The sequence below is a fragment of the Bombina bombina genome, chromosome 3, assembly GCF_027579735.1.
Source record: "Bombina bombina isolate aBomBom1 chromosome 3, aBomBom1.pri, whole genome shotgun sequence".
NCBI classification, from domain to species: Eukaryota; Metazoa; Chordata; class Amphibia; order Anura; family Bombinatoridae; genus Bombina; species Bombina bombina.
Window position 1 is genome coordinate 959,558,307 of NC_069501.1, and position 17,692 is coordinate 959,575,998.

Consider the following 17,692-nt stretch of genomic DNA (forward strand, 5'->3'; position numbering starts at 1 on the left):
TCTCTCTCTCTCTCTCCCCCTCTCTCTTTCCTTAACTCTATGTCTTTCTATATCACTCTCTCTTTCACTATCTCTATTTCTCTGTCTTTCTCTCTCTTACTGTCTCTCCCTTTCTCTTTCACTAACTCTATACCTCTCTCTCTCCCTCTCTCTATCTCTCCATCTCTCTTATTACCTAACTCTCTTCCTTTATCTCTCACTCTCTCTGTCTCTCTCTCTCTCCCTCTCTCTATCTATGTCTCTCTCTCTCTCCCTCTATCTTTCTCTCTCTCTCTCTCTTTCCCTCCCTCTCTCTTTCTTTGTCTATCTCTCTCTCTCTCAATACCTCTCTCTTTCTTTGTCTCTCTCTCTCTCTATCTCTCTCTTTTTCTATCTCTCTCTCCCTGTCTATCTCCATCTATCTCTCTCTCCCTCTACCTCTCGCACTCTCTATCGCTCACTCTCCCTCTCTCTCACTCTCTCCCTCTCAATCTCTCTTTACCTCTCCATCTCTATTTTTCTCTATCACACTCTCTTTCTCTCTGTCTCTCTCTCTTTTTATTTCTCTGTTTTTCTTATTTTCCCTCTCTCTATTTCTATCTCTCCCTTTGTCTTCCTCTCTGTCTCCCTCCCTCACTCTATATCTCTCTCTGTCTATCTATTTTTATATATCTCTCTGTCTCTCCCTCTGTCTCTCTATTCACTATATTTATCTCTCTTTTTCTATCTCTATTCCTCTCTCTCTCTCTCCCTCCCTCTCTCTATATCTTTCAACGTCTATATCTTTATCTATATTTCTCTCTCTCTCCTTAATTCTCTCTCTATCTCTCTTCTTCCTTCTCAATATTTCTCTCTCTAACTCTCTCTCGATCACTCTGTATTTCTCTCTCTCACTCTCCTTCCTTCTCTCTCTATCTCATTCATTATTTATCTCTATCTCGCTCTCTCATTCATTCTCTCTCTCTATCTCTTTCTATCTGTCTCTCTATCTTTCTTTCTCTAAATCTCTCTCCTTCCTTCTCTATCTCTTTCTTTTTCTTTCTGTATCATTTTTTTATCTCCCTCTCTATTTCTCTCTTTATCATGAACATTATAGTATAAATAAGAAATATAAATTCAGCACTTACTGAATATATAAAATAGAGATACTCTCTCTCTCTCTCTCTCTCTATCTCTCTCTCTCTCTATATATATATATATATATATATATATTTGTAAACATATATACACAGGTAGCCCTCAGTTTACGCCGGGGTTCAGTTCCATAAGTGATGTTTGTCAATCAAAAACTTTGTAAATTAAAAGACAGTTTATAATTTAAGTCAGTTAGAATTGAGGGAGATAGGTTCCATGCACCTCTCAAATTGTCATAAGTATCGCCTAATACATTATTTACAAAGCTTTTAAATGAAGACTTTAAAAGATAAACAGCATTATAAAATAAATAAAATAAGAACACAACAAATAATATATATTCATACAATGTTAATTGAACACTAACATTTGATAAACAGCATTATGAACCTTTTTAAATAATCACACAACACAGATCTCACTTGCATTTTGATGCAAACAGTTCTTTATATGCATTCTAATCTTGACTGATTTACAGTAAGATATTGTTCTTTTTAAATCTGCTCAATATCTCTGGTGATATTAAAATGATTAATTTAAGCTTGTTTTGCTTTGCTGCAACACAAGTGGACAGCTCCACCTACTGGCTATTTTAATAAATTACCTGCTTCTCAATGCTTTACAATAGCAGTCACATTACTGTACCCAATTTTTTTTATTCTGAAACCTTGGAAATTGGACCATTGTAAAATGAGGGTCACCAGTAAATATATATATATATATATATATATATATATATATATATATATATATATATATATATATAGAGAGAGAGAGAGAGAGAGAGAGAGAGAGAGAGAGAGAGATCTGTATCTATCGATCTATGTATATATAATATATCCATGCATACATTATTTACAATGCATAAATATTACTAAATGATCAAAAAACTCGATCTAGAGAGTTTTTCCAATGCAGTATGTTTATATTATACACTTAGTGGCAGAACTCTTATGCAGCTCAGTCAACAAGAGGTGCAAGAGATGGTAAGAACATATTATATTTGAATATCTGGGTTATATTTGTTGTAATAAATATTAAATGTTTAATTATCTGTGATGTATATTATTTATTTTAGATGCAAAATCTCATTAGAGAACGTAATGAGGAAAATCAAAATATTGATGTCTCTCAAGCTCACCAATGGGACCCAATGAGAAGTGATGCTGAATTGGCCAGTCAATCTACAAATAATGAAAACTCAGAAAATCCAAATATTTCTATTGATGATGGTTCTATCAGACTTGAAGATTTGGAGTGGTGTATTTGTGGTAATTGCCATTTGATGCCTACAGTTATCGAAAGTATATGTTGTCGGGAAAAAGACGAAATCCGGTATCATATCCCTGAAGGAAAATCCTGTATTGGTGATGCTCCAAACCACTATCAGGAAATCGATCAGGGTTTTCTAAACAGGGTATCAGCAATCATTGGTAGTTTGGGACCTATGCATGCACAGGCTAAAGAAGTAATCACTCAAAGGTATAGCTATATTTTTTTTTATAAAAAGTAAAATATATATGTGTTTGTACAATATTGTCTGCATGTAAAATTACAAAAAAATATTTTTTTTAAAAATTCAAATTATCAAATAAAAAAAAGATATATATATATATATATATATATATATATATATATATATATATATATATTGATCTCTATATCTATATATATGTTTAACATTTTTGGAAAGTATGTAGTAACACACATACAAATAAAAAATCATACACAAGAAAAACTGAAACACACACACTCACTCACACCAATGGATTAAATAACATTCAACATTCAAAATTAGGAGTCTCCTGTAGCCCCCACTGGTTGAGACAGTGTTTTTCATAAATAAGAAAAAAAAATCGATTCATGTTGAAAAAGTTGACCATTTCTCACTTTACTGAATAAAAAAGTTTTAACTAAAGATATTTTCAGTACATGTGTGTATGTGTGTATATATATATATATATATATATATATATATGTATATATATATAAATATATATATGTGCTTGTTTCTATAGTTATCTATATTTCTCACTCTCTATCTCTCTCTCTCCCTCTACATATATATATATACATATCTATACATATACAAAAATATATATATATATTTATATATATATATATACATAGATATATGTATTTATATTTATATATATATATATATATTAATATATATTTAATATTTATATATATTTTTAGATACATATATATATAAAAATAAATATAGCTATATATAAATATAGCTATACATATATATAGCTATATTTATTTTTATATACTGTTAAAAAAATTTTTATACAAATAATTGTTCTATTATTCCAAAAAAAAAAAATTTTTTTAATTGGAATTTAGAAATTAAGATATGTTAATTTAATTTAACGAATTTATTTTTAACTCAATTATAATTTATAACTTTAATTTAACAGATCCTATAGAAAATTATTGTATAGAGCGTTTTCTACATGGATCAATGGAGAAATGGGCCCCAAAAATAGGAAACCGATACCGTCATGTGTGTTCAACAGCATAAGTCAACGTTTCCCTGCTCCAGACAACATATATGTGGGTTTCCATTAACCGGAGGATGATGGCCCGGCAACAGAAATGATCTTGGATTAGTTTCTGATGTTTCAATTATAGTTTATTTCATATTATTTATTTATAACTAATAATTGTTGGTGGTTTTAAAAAGTTGATTAAAGTTTAATTCTTTTTTTTTTTTGGTTCAAATTAAAAAACAATTTTATTTTTTTAGGAATATTTACAATTTTTATGTTAAAATCCAAATATTTGATAGTTATCATTTACTTTGAATTTTCCATATTTGTAAAAATAAAAAAAATTCAATTTGTTCACATTTTCGCTTTTACTATATCATTGTAGATTAATAAAAATGTATATTTTGTAATCCCTAAAATATTTTTAACATAACTTACATCATAATATTCTTTCAATAAATTATTTTAAATTCTCAATAATTTATTGAAATAATAAAATCCGATTAAAATTATTTCATAAATATTACATAATATTTATGTTGATCTTACTTAAAAACTTTAAAAAAAAATACTATTGGGAAGGCATTTGTGAATAATATAACTTTTATTGTTCAACATTTATTAATTAATTTATTTTTTTATTTAGAAAATTGAATAAAAAAACAAACAAACAAACATATAAGCTTAGCTTAAAAAAAACATTCAAAAAAATGAAATATAAAATAAAAAATAAAACTTTTCAAATAGTAAATAATATTATTCACTTATGATTATTATTAAAATAACCAATTTCAGAATAAAATTAGAACATAATAAATAATTTTACTTTTGTTTCTAATGGAATATCACAATTTTCTTTGTGCAAAACGTGAAGTATGCTTTTCAATAAGTATTTTTTTATCAGGACGAGGAGTTGATGCTATGTTTGGAGGTAGAAGCATGTTTTTTGATTCCCACGAATGTGTGGATGAGCCTTCTACTAAATTTAATACCTCTGTACTCAATTGATGGATATGAGACAAATCCATGTCCTCGTAGACTGGTCTCACCATCCATTCTTTTTTACTTTTTGGGAAATAAGTGTCAAATTGTAAGTCACCATAACTTCCACTTCGTGCAGTTGGGTTCTTAACTTTTGATTGGACGCGATGTGAGTTCATATTGTTAGCAAGAGCAGCAAGTTTTGTACGAGCCTCCATAGCATCCATCTTGAAATGTATTCTCTTAGGTCTATACTTCAAGACAAAGCTGTGGAAGACTTCGAGTTTGCCTGTATGGCAAAACAAATTGAGATGTTTTAAATCTTTAATCAGTTGTTCATTCAACACAATTTTCTGTAATTCATGGAAAGCTTCTGATTGTTTGCTCATCCATTTCCTTTTTCTTTCTTCCTTCCTCTGTTTTCAATTCTCCATGTCTACATTTAAATTCCACCCCATTGTCTATCCACGAGTGTATATTTAATACATGATATAGGCAAGACTTCCACATTTTTTCCAATTTTTCCAAATCACCTTCACAGGACACGCTACATGCCCATAAATGATTTGAAAGTGATAAAAAACCCATTTTGAAAGTTCAGAACAATTTTTCTTTCGACTAATATTGAATATTTTCTTCTTAAGGCTTTTTGTGTAGTGCCAAATGTCGAATTGGTGATTGATATTTTTGTATTCTTCACGTATGATTTCCTTATACTGACATGCCTGTCAGTGGCAACTATCACTGGCATTAAACCATTGGTAATCATTTTATTTATAGCCCTCCGAAATCCTTTTGCTTCCATAGCCACCGAAGATGTTGTCTTTGTGACTTGTACTATTTCCACATATAAAATTTTATTTGTTTTTGCCTCCATGGTTGTATATGTACAATATTTGGCGGAAAAACCGGGGCTAACGCATTGTCCATCGCCAGTTATTACAATACCCCTACCTTTAAATTTCTCAAGATTTTTAGAACATTCTAGTTTCCAGAAGGTGTCCACGGTCGGAAAAAGAAAAGTTTTTTGATAATTATAATAAGTTTGTTTTGAAAGAAAAGAAATTCCAAAATATTTGAAATAATCACTGATTTTTTCAAATTGATTGCCCGTGAATAAGAGAGAGGAACAGGAAAGAATGTTGCCAACAGGTCGTTGACCAATAGTCGGTTGACTACACCACAGTTGTGAGTTATGACCAGATTCACACTCTCCGGTTACTATGAGCATTGTTCCAACTAGACGTTTTTGTATGGACATCATTGGTGCATTGCAGTGGTTGGAAAAATGACAGGGAATACATTTAATTAACTCATCCAAACATTGGTCAAAGACTATGTATTTAGTTTCATGAACTAAGTCAGCATTAGTCACATGTTCTACTATTGAGACATCGTCAATTGTTTCATCTGTTGTATCTGGAATGTATGTTGGATCCTTTGAGCATGTTTCATTTTCATCTTCCATTACAATTTCCTCGATTTCAGAATTGGATGATATCATGGAAAGATCAGTGACTGCTGTCTCAGGTATTATTTCTGTGATTGGTTCTGACATAACGGGTGTGACATCAATATTTAATATTTCCAGCAGTAACAATGTATTTTCTACAACTTTGTTGTCAGTAACCGGAACCAAAAAGTCAGCACTTCTGAATGCAATGCTGCCTTCAATACTATTCTCATTGGATATGTCACCCATAGTCCAAGTGTATTTTTCGTGTTTTTTTAAAAAATCGGTGGTGGTAGTACTTTTCGTCAGTGTCTTCAACATTTTTTGAGTTTGTTCACTTGAACTCAATGTGCCGTAGAATTTGTTAAAAGATGTATAATTATCTTTGATTTCTCTTGGTTCAGTATTAGTTGAAGCATTCTTTTTTGATGTATTGCACTTCTGACCACATGCGTGGCAGATTTTAAAACGGCTTCTTTTTTCAATAAGAAAGGCCGTGGATGATGAAGAAGAAGACTCACTAAAAGTTAAAGACGATCCAGATGCATCCTGTGTCGAAGTTGATGGAGTTTCGGAATAATGAATTATTCGAGAAGGAAAAATAGTCGGTACAGCATCAATTTTTAATTTCTTATTGACTCCTTGGGTATAGTAGCAATCTGGATGGAAATGCTTTGAACACATCCTATACTTTATAGTTTTATTGGTATCAAAGATACGCTGTACTGTTGTTTCCAATTGATCCTCAGTGTACTGATTGGTTTGTTGAAGCCAAATTTTTATTTTTTCATGAGTTTTTGGGAAAACATGAAAGCTTACATTGATTGCAACACCGGCTTTCTTAGTAGAGCTGGTACACCCAATGACAATGCAGTGAGGCATTATTCAATTTTATCTGTAAAAAAAAATTGAAATTTTTAAGACATTATTAAATACATAAATTTTATTTTATTGAATAAACAAGCAATATATATTGGCTGGTTATATGGTTATTTAAACAATATTAATAATGGCACATTAATCGATTAGTAGCAGTGCTATATCTAACTGCTTCAATATAAGAACATCAATGACTATATAATGACAGATTTTTGAAAATGAAAAATGTATTCAAACAGAGAAGTGAATGTTATATGATAATTTATAAATGTGTGAGTATGTTAACAGACATCACTATATAATGACACAATAGGAAGCATGGCTCATGGGTATAGCGAGAGGAGTGCTACATATATGAAAATAGGTAGCTGCATGAGTTTAACTACAGGAATATATATATATATATATATATAACCAGCAGGAGAGCACTCTCACTTCAAAATTCAATGTGCCAGGGTGCATGCAAAAAGTGAATAATACCAATGAACAAATGGCTGCACTCACTGGTCCTTTCAATCAAAGTATTTATTTATGTGAAGTTTCGGGGACCGTATCCCCTACCTCAGACAGAGGACACATGCAAGATGCATCCCTTTATACAAACACCAATAGAATCAAATACAGACCCCACCCCCCACAAAGTGGAAAAAAAACCGCCAAAGGTTGTCATAGCAACCTCCCAAACACAGTGAACACAATGCATAAAAAATGATAAACAAAAGAATAAAGAAGAAATAATTAAGAAATAAATATCACCATCAATAACACATCTCATTAGTGATTATAGCAACTAAAGATCGTTTACAAATAAACATGGTTAAATTTATAGTATACGTGTGCTTTACCTATTCTGTAACATTTATGGACTGCAGACACGTTAGTTACTGACATACACCCTACTACTCAAAAAAGTATTATACTAATAATCAGCCCTATTATACTTGCTAATAGTGCTATTTAATATGCGCCAGCATTAAGGGAAGGACAAGAAAAAAAGAGAATCAATCATAATCGGACATTAATACATAGATAAGCGATGTGCTCTCATACCTCAACCAGCTGCAGCTCAGAGCGCGCGTACAGGCAAGGCAGGGGGCGTTGCTAACAGTGTAAGCCCGGAGACAGCATGTGGTACGTCATCACGTTACCAAATGTAAACACAGGATCAGCTGTTAACCCGGGGGAACACTCGTAGCACCAAAACCTGAAACAGCAGCTAACAAACTAGTGCTGCTGACACATCAATGAGGGACAATATTCATACAGTTAACTATGCATGCTGAATAGGCTATATAAACTTGTAATGGCCATATTTCATCTTAAACAATATCTGAACAACACACAATACTGGTACTACATGGTACTGCGTAGGATATGAAGGGTATAAAAAAATATATACAAAAATATGTGTGTGTGAATATATCCACTTAAGGAGAGATGAATAAGCTTATAAGGCAATCGATATAGGGTAGTGCCAGATTTCCAAATGAACAAGTAATAACAGCAGACACTAGTAAAAATATACAGTATATGGAAAATAAAGATTGTGAACTGTATATATACTACAAGAGCATATCTACTTCAAAAGGAGATAAGTATCCTAAGTGTTAAACATTAAATATTGCCCAATATCCAAATGGACAAAGACTACTATATACCTATAGGGCGCTAGGGACCAAATATTCTATTAACGGACCTGTGTTTTGAATGAGATAGGTGATTACTGAGTTATTAGACCTACCAACTTCCAATGGCTCATGGACTCTCAATAGAAAGAAATAGGCTCATGGACTCCCAGACACACTGGATCATTGGACACCCCATTAAATGAGATCATTAGAGGAAACAATGCCAATCCAGCATTGAATTTAGTCCGTTTGGTTGGATGGTATTCAAACGATATGTCCATCTGGCTTCAATTTGAAGAAGGATTCTGTTTCTATCGCCACCCCTCTTCAATGGGGGAACATGGTCTATGAGGACAAAGCGTAGATCAGTAGGATTATGTCCCGCCTCCAAAAAATGCCTGGCAACCGATTGGTCACTTTTCTGATCCTTGATTGCTGCTCTTATGGCCGAACGTTGGTTCGCCATACAAGTTCGGGCGTCATCAGATGTTTTGCCCACATAGAACTTTGCACAACTACAACTCAGTTGATAAATAACAAACGTAGTAGTGCATGTCAACCGATGTCTTATCGTGAATTTTTTCTTCTTGTGGGGATGGCTGAATGTAGCTCCTGGAAGCATTGAGTTGCACGTAGTGCATCCAATGCACCGGTAACAGCCAAGTTTTTTTGGTTGGAGCCAAGTGAGTTGTTGATAACAGTGACTCGGATCTGTCTTCATGAGGAGGTCCCTCAAGCTGGTATTCCTTTTGTAGCCCACCCTAGGGGGTGCCCAATTAGATAGCGGAAGACTTGGATCACTTTGCATAATGTGCCAATGGCGACGAAGACTCATCCCGGTAGTTCTTAAATCTGGAGTATACTTGGTGACAAAAGTCATCCGTGGGTTTGTATCATCCATTTTCTTCAGATTAGCCAAATTGGCCACTGTACATTTTTCTTTTGCTTGTTTAATACATCTTGGATTGTATCCTCTATCCAAGAATTTGTTGCTCATTAGCTCTAATTGTACACTTTGATTGGAGTCATCACTATTATTCCTAATGACCCTTGTCATTCGTGACAATATATCATTGTTATCTGTTCCAGTATAACTACAACACGCACTATACATTTTCACAATAGTGAGCATGGCACATGGGTATAGCAGGAGAAGGGATGGTTATAGGATCAATGTTATCTGCTCCAATATAACAACACAAAGCACTATACAATTTCACATTAGAGAGCATGGCACATGGGTGTAGCATAATGAGTGATGGTTATTGGATCATTGGAATCTGCTACAGTATAACAACACTAAGCACTATAATATTTCACAGTAGAGAGTATGGCACATGGGTATAGCAGGAGAAGTGATGTTTATAGGATCAGTGTTATCTGCTCCAGTATAACAACAAGAAGCACTATACCATTTCACAGGAGAAAGCATGGCATATGGGTATAGCAGGATAAGTGATGGTTATAGGTTCAGTGTAATCTGCTCCAGTATAACGACAACAAGCACTATATTATTTCTAAGTAGAGAGCATGGCACATGGGTATAGCAGAATGAGTGATGGTTATAGGATCAGTGGAATCTGCTCAATTATAACAACACAAAGCACTAAATTATTTCACAGAAGTGAGTATGGCAGGTGGGTATAGCAGGAGAAGGGATGGTTAGATAAGTGTTATCTGCTCCAGTATAACAAAACAAAGCACTACATTATTTCACATTAGAGAGCAGGGCACATGGGTATAGCATGATGAGTGATGGTTATAGTATCATTGGGATCTGATACAGTATAACAAAACCAAGCACTATACAATTTCACACGAGAGAGCATGGCACATGGGTATAGCAGGATGAGTGAAGTTTATAGTATCTGTGGAATCTGCTCCAGTATAACAACAACAATCACTATATTATTTCACAGAAGAAAGTATGGAACATGGGTATAGCAGGAGAAGTGATGGTTATTGGATCAGTGTTATCTGCTCCAGTATAACAACACCAAGCAATATATTAATTCACAGAAGGGAGTATGGCACATTGGGTATAGGAGGAGAAGTAATATGTTTATAGGATCAGTGTTATCTGCTCCAGTATAACAACACCAAGCAATATATTAATTCACAGAAGGGAGTATGGCACATTGGGTATAGGAGGATGAGTGATGGTTATAGGATCATTGGGATCTGCTCCAGTATAACAACACTAAGAACTATACAATTTCACAGGAGAGAGCATGGCACATGGCTATAGCAGGATGAGTGAAGGATATTGTATCAGTGGAATCTGCTCCAGTATAACAACAAAAATCACTATATTATTTCAAAAAAGAAAGTATGGCACATGGGTATAGCAGGAGAAGAAATGTTTATTGGATCAGTGGTATCTGCTACAGTATAACAACAATAAGCAATATTATATTTAAACAAAGTGAGTATGGCACATTGGGTATTGCAGGATGATTGATGTTTATCGGATGATTGTAATCTGTTCCAGTATAACAAAACCAAGCACTATACAATTTCAAAGGAGAGAGCATGGTAGATGGGTATAGCAGAATGAGTGATGGTTATAGGATGATTCTAATCTGCTACAGTATAACAACACCAAGCACTATATTTTTTTAAGGAAGTGAGTATGGCACATGGGTATAGCAAGAGAAGTGATGGTTATAGGTTCAGTGTTATCTGCTCCAGTATAACCACAAGAAGCACTATACAATTTCACCGGAGAAAGCATGGCACATGGGTATAGCCGGATGACTGATGGTTATAGGATAAATGTTATATGCTCCAGTATAACAACAACAAGCACTATATTATTGCAAGTGGAGAGCATGGCACATGGGTATAGCAGGATGATTGATGGTTATATGATGATTCTAATCTGCTACAGTATAACAACACCAAGCAATATATTACTTCACAGAAGTGAGTATGGCACATGGGAATAGCAGGAGAAGTAATATGTTTATAGGATCAGTGTTATCTGTTCCAGTATAACAACAATAAGCAATATACAATTTCATAATAGAAAGCATGGCACATGGTAATAGCAGGATGAGTAATGGTTGGATGAGTGTAATCTGCTCCAGTATAACAACACCAAACACTAAATTAAATCAAATAAGTGAGTATGGAACATGGGTATAGCATGAGAAGGGATGGTTATAGGATCAGTGCTATAACCTACAGTATAACAACACCAAGCACTGTACCATTTCACAGGAGAAAGCATGGCACATGGGTATAGCTGGATGAGTGATGTTTATAGGATCAGTGGAATCTGCTCCAGTATAAGAACACCAAGCACTATATAAATTCAAAGAAGTGAGTATGGAACATGTGTATAGCATGAGAAGGGATGGTTAAATGGATCTTTGTTATCACCTCCAGTATAATAACACAAAGCAATATATTATTTCAAAGTAGTGAGCATGGCACATGGGTATAGCAGGATGAGTGATGGTTATAGGATGAGTATAATCTGCTCCAGTATAACAACACCAAGCACTATATCAATTCAAAGAGGTGAGTATGGAACATGGGTATAGCATGAGAAGGGATGGTTATAGGATCAGTGTTATCACCTCGAGTATAACAACACCAAGCACTATATTATTTAAAAGTAGAGAGCATGGCACATGGGTATAGCAGGAGAAGTGATGTTATAGGATCAGTGTTATCTGCTCAAATATAAAAACAACAAGCACTATACAATTTCACAGGAGATAGCAAGTCACATGGGTATAGCAGAATGAGTGATGGTTATAGGATCAGTGGAATCTGCTCAAGTATAACAACACAAAGCACTATATTATTTATCAGAATTGAGTATGGCACATGGATATAGCAGGAGAAGGGATGGTTTGAGGATAAGTGTTATCTGCTCCATTAGAACAAAACAAAGCACTATATTATTTCACATTAGAGAGCAGGGCACATGGGTTATAGCAGGATGAGTGATGGTTATAGGATCATTGGGATCTGCTCCAGTATAACAACACCAAGCACTATACAATTACACAGGAGAGAGCATGGCACATGGGTATAGCAGGATAAGTGAAGTTTATAGTATCTGTGGAATCTGCTCCAGTATAACAACAACAATCACTATATTATTTCAAAGAAGTAATTATGGCACATGGTTATAGCAGGAGAAGTTAGAGTTATAGGATCAGTGTTATCTGCTCCAGTATAACAACAACAAGCTGTATGTTATGAAAAAGTGTTGATTAAGGAACATGAATATTGATGGTTGTATTATCAGAGTTATCTATATCAGTATATCTATACAAAGCAATACCTTTCAGACATTCAATAGGGTCAGTACTTTATTAAAAGTCTGATACATACTTTGACTGTTACTGCACCTGATCTATTTATGTATTTTTTTGTTTTATATATGTTTGTCGCTATCAGTATTGATAAAACATTTTCAGAATAAGATATTGGTGTTAGAGAGATTATATATATATATATATATATATATATATATATATATATATATATATATATATATATATATGGCAATTTTGATCCCAATACTTATACACTAATTTGGATAGCAATAACAGACTAAGTAAATCGATTAGTCATTTTTTGATTAAGTTACAATATGAATATTCGAAATTAATATTTTGTTTACTATAAGAATAAATATACTTACTATTAAAATATTTTATAATAAAATTTATAGAATAATGCCGGTATTATAATAGGTAATCGCGGGGAATAATGAAGACAAGTCTGTCTCATTTACTGAATACAATGTATCGTCCGAAAATTGCGCATGCGCATACAAATTGTGGTCCGTGAACGCGCAAAATGCTGACGTAGAGTGCGGGTGGGTTGGGTCTCTACGAAGAGAGCAAGAAAATAGGAAGTAGAAGCGGGGAGGAGTTTTACAATAAACGGTACGCATATATTTTAATATTTTTCATGAAAATAAGAAATCAATTGTGTTAAACAACTTAGCGACTGCATTGCAGTGCTAAATAGAAAAGTAAACATGTTTTAAAACGTAGCGAACTTTACCTTTCCTTTAAACAATGTTACAAACACTGCTTTCATAGAATACAACCGACACTCTATGGCAGCAAAGTTTGCAACTATGTATAACATTGCTATACACATTGTAGCAAACATTACTACCAGGCGGCTAAAGACACGTGCATGCTCCTGAGTTCACTTAGAAGAACTATTAAACAAAGGATACCAATAGAAATAAACAAAATCGATAATATAAGTAAATTGGAAAGTTGTTTAAAATGACATACTTTCTAAATCATGTAGTAAGGGGCAGTTAAAGAAAAAATGTATTGGTTTGTAGTATAGAGGCGCAGGTGTTTTCTTGATTATGCTCCAAAATTGCCTGAGAATGAGAGGACTTTATTTCTGTGTGTGTAGATCAACACCATATAATTGTGCAGTATACTTACTCTGAAAAATTCAGAGTCCAGCTCCTTCTTAGTAAGTCTGAATGATAGTGTATTCCCCCAATCCACTGCAACTGTGGATACAAAGTGTCGTATCCGATAAAATCGGAATCCGGCTCCCTATACAGCACTCCCGCTGGTGTAGTTGGTAGAAATCCAAAAAGGCAGCAAGCAAAAATTTCGTAAAAATACAAATTTATTTTAAAATGTCACTATGGACAGAAAAGATAAAAGCTCATATTAAGAGGCTCTACGCGTTTCAACGATATCTCGTCTTTCTCAAGAGCTGTAAACAGGTAAAGTGACATTTTAAAATAAATTTGTATTTTTACGAAATTTTTGCTTGCTGCCTTTTTGGATTTCTACCAACTACACCAGCGGGAGTGCTGTATAGGGAGCCGGATTCCGATTTTATCGGATACGACACTTTGTATCCACAGTTGCAGTGGATTGGGGGAATACACTATCATTCAGACTTACTAAGAAGGAGCTGGACATTTTCAGAGTAAGTATACTGCACAATTATATGGTGTTGATCTACACACACAGAAATAAAGTCCTCTCATTCTCAGGCAATTTTGGAGCATAATCAAGAAAACACCTGCGCCTCTATACTACAAACCATTACAATTATCACAGTCTCATTTTGGGAGAGACTGATAGACGGCCGCGGTGCAAACAGAGGGGAGTATTTTACCTTGTACATAGATATTGTTTGTTAACATCTTGCATAACTTGTACTTTTTGCATTATCTGTAAAGAAAAAATGTATGCCTGTATATTGTTACTTGCAACAAAAAAAGGTGACAGCAACACTGCTGTAGGATAATGTAAGCAAAATGATTGCTCTGTTATAAGACAACAAAGAGGGTGTGTTACTGGCAGCTCAGGTAAAATCACTGCTTTATGCAGGTTATCTAAAATGAGATAAAATAACGACCTTGCTTATTACTGGCAGCCAAGGGAATAATATCAGTACTGCTAGGCTGTGGAAAATATAAACGACAGCAGTATTAAGATTGCAGCAAAAAGGGACCTATCACTCATTCACCTGCTGGTTTTTGTCTGCTATTCTTGTGGATGACAAATGACAAGCCTAATTTAAGATACTCACATATTTTTTAATATTAACTAATTTGATGAGTATCTGCAAGGTTTCCTGCAGCGCATTGGTTTCTCTTTATATTGGATTTTCACATCAAACTATGGAGAGTTAAACACCTCCTAATATAGCCGCCGATACAGTAAAGTGTTTATGTTGATTTGCGGATTCCGCTTTCACGCTCACTGTGTCCGCACATGCGCATTGGAACCGGAGCGTGGAGAATTGTCTGGGTTCGGTTGCTAAGGACTCTGTGGCTGAAGATCTGAGTGTTAGAGCCTTTAGAATGGTCAGCGTTTGAGCTGCAGGCGGCCCCGCTATGTGCACACAGGTGGGTTTAATAAGCGATGTAATAGTAACCCTGACTTTATTAATAATTAGTCTTGAGTAATTACTAATTTGCTGCAAAGTACAGTAAAACGTGTTTATAAACGAGTATATATATATATATATATATATATATATATATATATATATATATATATATATATATATATATATATATATATATATATTAACTTTGCCTGCGTTACAGACAGCCCTCTTGCAGTCATGGCGTTACTTTTAAAAAAAATAAAATTTTTAGTCCTGATTTGCAGTGAGAAATATTATGAAATGTAGTGCAAGAAAATACATATTTGTTTCTGTTTATACATTTTATTACTGCTACAAATGTTCAGTTCCTTTAAAAAAAATGTTTGCCATTGTGTATATTGATGTTTGTCTGACTAATAAGTGTAGAGTGTTGCAAAAAAGCCCCCCAAAAAACAAACAACCCCCCCCCCAATTGTATTAGCTTATCATCAAATCCCATAACATTTCAGAAAAATATTTCCAACCACCAGTTAGTGAGTTTATTTTTGGTTATTCCTCTTTATTATACTTCTGCTTTTGTACTTTAATTTATTGCTAGAACCTTTTTTCAGAAACGTCCAGAGAGACAGAATAAAAATAGTTTACACACACATCTTAAAGGGATAGGAAAGTCAAAATTAAACTTGCATGATTCAGATAGAACATGTAATTTTAAGACATTTAAATTCACTTCTATTTTCAAATATACTTCATTCTTTTGGTATCCTTTGTTGAAAATGAATGAATACATATGCTAAACTAGTGAGAGCTAGCTGCTGATTGGTGCCTGCACTAATTTTTCTCTTGTGATTGGCTAGCTAAATTCATTCAGCCAGCTGCCAGTAGTGCAATACTGTTCCTTAAAGGGACACTGAACCCAACATTTTTCTTTTGTAATTCAGATAGAGTGTGCAATTTTAAGCAACTTCCTAATTTACTCCTATTATCAATTTTTCTTCGTTCTCTTTGCTATCTTTATTTGAAAAAGAAGGCATCTAAGCTTTTTTTGGGTTCAGAACTCCGGACAACACTTTTTTATACCAAGAGAATGAAGAAAATTTGATAATAGGAGTAAATTAGAAAGTTGCTTAAAATTTCATGCTCAATCTGAATCATGAAAGATTTTTTTTGGGTACAGTGTCCCTTTAAGCAAAAATTGAATGTTCTATCCAAATCTTGAACTTGGGACAAGATCATTTTCATCTGCCCCAATTTTTTATCTTTTGGAGCAGATGAATGTTTTCTGACGTCTGCTGAGCCATTTGCAGCACATCTTATGTATTCTCCTTTACACATATTGATCAATGTTTAGTATACTAGTTTACCACAGCATATGTTTGCTCCCTGACCATACCAAACTCTCTACAGCAGACATCATATCAGATCCATGTCATCATTGCCAATAAATGTGGACCCCAGCAAATGTGTATGCTTCAAATCCCTATTGAGCTTTTAGAAGCAGACTTCAGACCAATTGCTTGCTCCTTGGTTTATATTGAACCATTTTAAAAAGATCTCAAACTAGATCCTTGCGACTAGACCCCATATTCTGTCCCTGTTATTAAAAGCCCTTTACAACATATACTGTAAACAGGGGACCCAAAACGAGATGCTTGCACTTTGTACCTTAAAGAGATACTATTTCCATATTTTTTTTCTTTCATGATTCAGATAGAGACTCCAGTTTTAATAGGGTGACCATATTGCCGCTTTAAAAAGGGACACATATGAAAATTACATTTGTCATGGCTGTTTAAAGAAATGTTTTGTATAAGAACCCTGACATATGTATTTTTCATGTGTCCCTTTTTAAAGCGGCAATATGGTCACCCTAGTTTTAAGCAACTTTCTAATTTACTCCTGTTATCAATTTTGAGTTTCTTGTCCCTTTAATAAAAAGACGTTTAGTCTATATTAGAAATTAAGTATTGGTTTTGGTGAACATATTTATTTTCATCTTATTTGTGCACTGTGTGTAATTATATTCACATTTTTTTTGATAACCCCCCCCAAAAAAAAAAAGACTGCTTGCGCTATTGCCAAAATGACCAACTATTGTTTTCTATGGCAGCATGTTCCTGAATGCTTGTTGCCACAAAGCAGAGACAGTGACACGTGTTCTTGTTTCAAACAGCACTCAGGAGCTCACTACCCAATAGAATGATGACCTGGGCACCACTGCCTCTGATTAACAATGAGGCGCACAGTCTTGGAAAAAAAAAGCAGATGGGGGGTGGGTGGTGGGGGTGGGG

At 34.0% G+C, this 17,692-nt stretch overlaps 1 long non-coding RNA gene across 1 annotated transcript in view; it reads left to right on the plus strand.

Annotated features, from left to right (window-relative positions):
- Positions 1-15,325: 15,325 nt before the first annotated feature.
- Positions 15,326-17,692, plus strand: part of LOC128651995 (uncharacterized) — a 53,371-nt gene continuing 51,004 nt past the window's right edge. The window contains exon 1 of the long non-coding RNA XR_008401242.1: positions 15,326-15,417. This is a non-coding gene — a long non-coding RNA (uncharacterized LOC128651995). The remainder of the gene's footprint in view (positions 15,418-17,692) is intronic.